The following is a 6,219-nucleotide window of genomic DNA, read 5'->3' on the forward strand; positions in this document are numbered from 1 at the left end:
ACTCAATTCACTTGGTATTGAGTTTTGTACAAGGTGATAAATATGGGTCTATTTGCATTCTTCTACATACAGACAGCCAATCAGACCAGCATCATTTGTTAAAGATGCTTTCCGTCTTCCACTGTATGGTTTTAACTTTTTTGTCAAAAATTCAAGTGTCCATAAATGTGTCAATTAATTTCTGGGCCTTTCATTTGATTCTAGACTCCATTGATCAACCTGTCTGCCTTTTTGCCAACACGATGTAGTTTTTATTACTATTGATATTTTTTATTCTTAGTTCAAGATTTACCATGTGCATTTTGTAGCTACTGTAGTCAGACTGACTTTGAAAGAAGTTAAAAAGAAAATGAATTATTCCTAAAAATCTTAAGAGCACACCAATTACTGAAAAATTCTGATGAATTCCCATGGCATTTAAACAAATAGATATCTTGATGAATGAATTCTGGTAGGAAATGCAAATCACTATATTGTCAACTCAGATTATCAGTTTGATAGTATTCATTTATAAAATTCAGGGCAATAATAAAAACAACCTTGTTGAATTAATTCAATTGTTCCATAGTTCACAAATAAGATTTGTTCATCTCTGCATACCCTGGACTAGATCTTAGTAGAGTACTGTGATAAAATGAAAATAAATTATGACATATGTGTGCTGGATCATGAAAACACTTTTATATTCACATTTAAAGTTATAGAACTATAATAAGGTTAAATTTATTTTTTCATGAGTATAATTAATCATTAACACATTGAGTATAATACCAAAAATTCAGTTAGTTAAATCCAAGTCTTCTGAGCTATTCAGTTTATTCTAAGTATGAAACATGGTTCGTTCTATTAAAAACCTAGAATTCATGTTGGAGATGAATTATTGAATCAAGTGCTATCTCTTAGTTGAAAAGTATTTGTTAAGAAACTTTGAAATACATTTTGAAGGAAAAATTGAAAAATTTGAAAGTCATTAGTACTTTGGCAATTGAAATAATGGTGTCTATAAAAGTAGCAAGTGGGTGGCATGTGAAAAGAGGAAGAGTCCTTAGGGTATGGTGGGCAGAAAAGGGTGAGCAGGAAGAAAAATGCCTTTTATTTGTGCAATGATGATTTAGTTATATATGTTCACATATGTGCATGTAGTTATATAAGTATGCATCTACAAGCAGAAAAGTTATTAATTTAAAAATAGCAAAGAGCCAAAAGGACTAGCAGGAGAAATCAGACATAGTAGTGATGAGGATTTATGAGGAGCAAAATACAATGCTATCCATGTATAAACATCATAATAAAATCTACTATATTTTATACTAACTCAAAGTTAATATTTGCATAAACATAAAAATAACAATGTCAAAATCATGAGGACATAGAATATTAAATAGTGGAGGAGTGCTGTCTGTGTTGGTGAGATGGCAGAGAAAATATAAACACTTGCCTCTTGCCTTGCAGAACTATTGATCTGAGTTTGAAATTCCTAAAACCCATGAATAGAAGCGAAGAATTGACTTCAAAAAACTATGCTCCAACACTGACAGGCCTATTGTGGCACACACATACACAAACACACACACAAGCATGCATGCACCTCTCTCTCTTTCTCTTTCTCAACTACACACATGTACATGCTTTATGATAATAATAAATACAATTTGATTTCAAGGGAAGCCTTATTACAAAGCAAATTCAAAGCCAGAATGGACTACAGAAGTGGTCTTATCTCAAAGCACAGATAGATAGATAGATAGATAGATAGATAGATAGATAGATAGATAGATAGATAGACAGATAGATAGATATAGATAGATAGATAGATAGCAACAGTGGAATCAAATAACCAAATTGAATCACTTTGTTGCTTGTCCTTCTCCAGTCATATTGACAGAAACTAAATGCCCCTGATCTAAGAGAGAAAAACCAATGTTTCACGGGAGTATAAAGCAGGAAATGCTTGCACAATAGTACAGAAAATAAGCACAACTTTGCAAAGTCCCTATCCCTCTCTTACCCTCACTATAATTTTCTGAGGTGATCATCAACATTTATAAGAACTCTTAATTTATAAAGGAGATAGCAGGTTTGCTTAGATAATCTCTCAATTTCAATTTAGGAATTTCAGTTTACAATATCTGGTTGTGTCATAAAAGATTAGAATTTTGACCTCAAACCAAACATATTTTCTGGGCTCTAATCTTTTTTCTCACTTATGGAATGTAAAGCACTGCTTTTATACAACAGCTATATAGGCACAAAATATACCCATGTCCTTTTAAGTGGGATGGTCCATCAAAAATATTCTTAGAGTACATACATATATATATATATATGGTACATTTTTTTCTGTTCCATATTGACATTTCTTCTGAAAAATAAAAAAGCCAAAGTGAGACAACTACTGGGTTTGAAGCAGTCAAACCAATGCCCTAAACCATGAGGGTGATGATTTTTTTAATCACTAGCTCTCAATGAAGAGATTAACATAATCAAATTTTAAACTTCTGCTACTAACTACATTGTGTTTTAAATACTCTATGTGGTGAGATCATAGACAAAGGAAATATTTGTGTTCTGTACCAAAGACTGAAATACACCTTGAGGAAAAGCAACTGAGTGCTCTATCATATACCTTGGTTGGTTTGTTTGCTTGTTCATTTGTTTTCATTCCAGAACAATATTTTTACTTAAAAAAAATAAAATATTGTTACAAGTTCTAGTTTTTCAAGTTAGTCTTTAGACTACCACTATCTTGAAAATGGACAAAATGATACAGGATTTAAAAAATTCTATGTGCTTATTGCCAGTTATAGGGTTAAAAATTCAAGACACCTAAAGGCAAAAATAACTGCATTCTTTGTAAACATTCTAAAGCCTAACGTCTTAAAGTCTTTCCTGATGAGATTAGGGGTAGTATCAAATTTTCAATGATGTAGGATAAATTGTATCATATTCAGATGCCTGATATCACTGCATCAAAAAATACATTTTGTGTAAATAATGATGTTACAAAATCAATTAGCATGCAAGTAAAACCAAGAGTACAATGTAAAAAGAAAATAAGATATGCATGGCCACTGGGTTACGTTTCATAAAGCTAGTCTTTAAGAACAGTCTCCAGGTTGAGTTTAGCAAATAAGGAAGACCTGGAACTACATAAACTGAGACCCATGTAGCCTAAGCAAAAAACAAACAAGCAAACAAACAAAAAGTATTATATCCTTACAGACTTATAATAGAACTCATTACAGACTTATAATAGAACTCACTAGGCATTAGATTCGTGCTTGGAACTATTCAGGAGCAAACAGGCTGACTATCTCTAGACAGAAAGCCACTATTCCAGAACAACTGTCTTCAGCCATATGACCCTTTACTATTGAGGACCTCTGGATTTCAGTGCACTGGCAACTCAGATCTGTGTTTTCTTCAGACTTCCTTCACAGTCCCAAACTCTTCCTGTTAATATTATGCACACATACATAGTAAAATCTTTGATTAATTCGCCTTCAAATACCTTGACTTCTGCACTTTCTATTTCTTTCAGATTCCAACACACACACACATGAGAATATATATATACATATATATACATACATATATGTATGTATATATACACATATACATATATTGTATATATATACATATATATGTATATATACATATATATGTATATATACATATATATGTATATATACATATATCATATATACATATACTGGATTTGTATACTTTGTATATTTACTTAAGTATAACTTATAAATTGTTAGTATAATAACTTTGAATATATGCATAAATAGCTCTATGTGTTTTACACTGATGTGTTATACGGAATTGTTGCAATCCACCTTTTGATTCTTACTTGAGAAAAAATGAAAATGAATTTACAATATTCAACATTTGCATCAACTACTGAGTTAATATACATGTAGTCTTACCTAGACCGAAGGCATCTTTCCTCTAAATTCATTGCCTTAAATTAAAATCCTATTACATATGAAACACATACAACTCTAAGAAATAAACAACTGGATTGTTGAAGTATATGTTGATTAGTTTTTGTCAATTTGACACAAATTAGAGTCATTCGGGAATAGGAAACATTAGTTGTAGAATTGCTTCCATGAGACTAGATTGGCCGGTAAGTATCCCTGTGAGGTAATTTGTTGTTGTTGTTTGCTTTGTTTTTTTTTTCTGTTTGATTGGTTTTATTAATGATTTATGTAGTAGGGCCTATTCAACTGTAGTGGTATCAGACCTCAATAGGCATTCATTTGTTACATAAGAAAGCAAACTGAGGAAGCCATGGGCATTACTCCAGGAAATAGTGTTCTTCCATGGTTTGTGCTCCAGTTTTTCCCTTCAGATTTCTTTCTTGCATTCCTGCCTTAACTTCCCTTAGTGATGGACTATGGGTTGCAAGCTAGTTGTTTTTGATTAGTGTTTTACCCAAGCAATAGGAAGCAAATTAGGCCAAATGTTTATATTAACATCGATGTCATATATTGGTAAATGACTGTTTTTGTGCATAATGTGAGCTTGATAATTTTTAACTCCCCATCTGGCACTCACCCATGAAATAATACATCAAGATAAAAATAAAACAGCTTTGCGCAGTGGCAGTATTGTAGCCAATGAGGTTTATCCAAGGCACGATTATTGCTAATTGAAAACTCTTCCCAATACCCCACCATGGCGACTTGCAATATAATCAGCATTGGCCATTTTTGACAGTCTCTATGGAGACTGAATAAAAACATAAATAAAACAGAGGCACTTCTATAACTTACCTCAATAAGAGTGATGATCATACTTAACATAGCAAAATATTTGCCTGTAGACTGGCTTTCTTTGGATCATGTTTACTTCCAGCCTAGATGTGAACTTTCTTTCCTATATTATTTCAGCTTATATTTGCATCAAGACATATTTCATCCCTCCAGTGCTCTTTCTTCATAAATATCTAGCATAGCACTAAGTGTTCGGAGAGATTAACAACTTACTGGTTTCTAGAATGTAAGACAGTGTCTCATTCAACAACTATATGTTCAAAGAGAGCTCTCAAGCTGATTAAATGTGTCACTGTAAACTATAGGAGTCATTTGTTATTCCACCAGTACACTTCACTTTATTCCAGGAATAAATGTGCTCTGGTGCCTGCTGCATGAGCCAGGCATTTGGTGGGCTTCTCTGTGTACAATGGCAATCCTCTTTGCTTCTATTACATGTTTAATTTTATATGAACACCTGATATCTGTAAAAATATTCATGCAATAATCGTCACATCCTCAATTTTTCTCAGAACAATTTTAAACTCATAACCTGAAAGTTGTCATCCCTCTCTTGTGATTTCAAGGCCCCCCAAAATAGCTTCTTTTCTCATGCTTCCTACATTTCTCACCTGCCAGGTTTCTGAACATTTTGTTCTCTAACTGGAAGGCAAAGCCTTTCCTCCCACATTCTGAACTAAATAAAGCTGAAAATATAAAGTCCTCAGGAGAAGAAACATTATCAATTAAGTTCATACTCAGGTGTCAATGACTGATATAAAGTACTTTCCAGAAAACATATTTTGGCATCAGGCAAGCAACCCAAAGAAATATCCCAGACTTAATGGAAAATAGGAAGTCGTATAATAAACAAAAGTCTTTGAGGAGGCTGTCTGGGGAGACCTCTGCATCATAGCATGGCATGTTTGTGAAGCCTATTTAGTGATTAAAATCATAATGTATTTCATTAAACTGTCAACTTATTGGACTTGCTCTAGAAATACCGATTCAGACTTTTTAATAAAAATGCCTGGGAACTTATACTTGCACCCATTTCTAAGTACTCGAGCCAATTCAGGAATCATTTTTACAATGATAGGGAGAATTTGACTCTAGTAGCCCTGAATATTGTGAGGATGAATATGCCATATAACTAGTTTGTATTGATTTTTATTACTAAAACATTAATGGTGATATTTTATTTATATAATTGTTGTGAGGTTTAACTGTTTTAAGTCAGATGGTTTGGTGATGGTATTTTCATCTTTTGTTGGTACTGTGGGTTGAACCCAGGTTTTAGTATAAGTTACACATGTTATAATTGAACTATAGTCCCAGACTCAAACTTATAAAGGATTTCTTTTTGGAGGTGGCATATTGTGAGCATTAGGTGAGATATGAAATGTAAATGTCCTAAAATTGGTTATTTCCTAGTAACACCCCCTTTTTTTTTTAC

The 6,219-nt window shown here is 32.7% G+C and overlaps 1 non-coding gene across 1 annotated transcript; it reads left to right on the plus strand.

Moving 5' to 3' along the window:
* The first annotated feature begins 4,599 nt into the window (after window positions 1-4,599).
* On the plus strand, window positions 4,600-4,740 carry LOC116074182. Its single transcript, XR_004112134.1, has one exon. It is a non-coding gene; the product is annotated as a U4 spliceosomal RNA (small nuclear RNA).
* The last annotated feature ends 1,479 nt before the right edge of the window (window positions 4,741-6,219 follow it).

The sequence above is a fragment of the Mastomys coucha genome, unplaced genomic scaffold (genome assembly GCF_008632895.1).
Source record: "Mastomys coucha isolate ucsf_1 unplaced genomic scaffold, UCSF_Mcou_1 pScaffold23, whole genome shotgun sequence".
Taxonomy (NCBI): domain Eukaryota; kingdom Metazoa; phylum Chordata; class Mammalia; order Rodentia; family Muridae; genus Mastomys; species Mastomys coucha.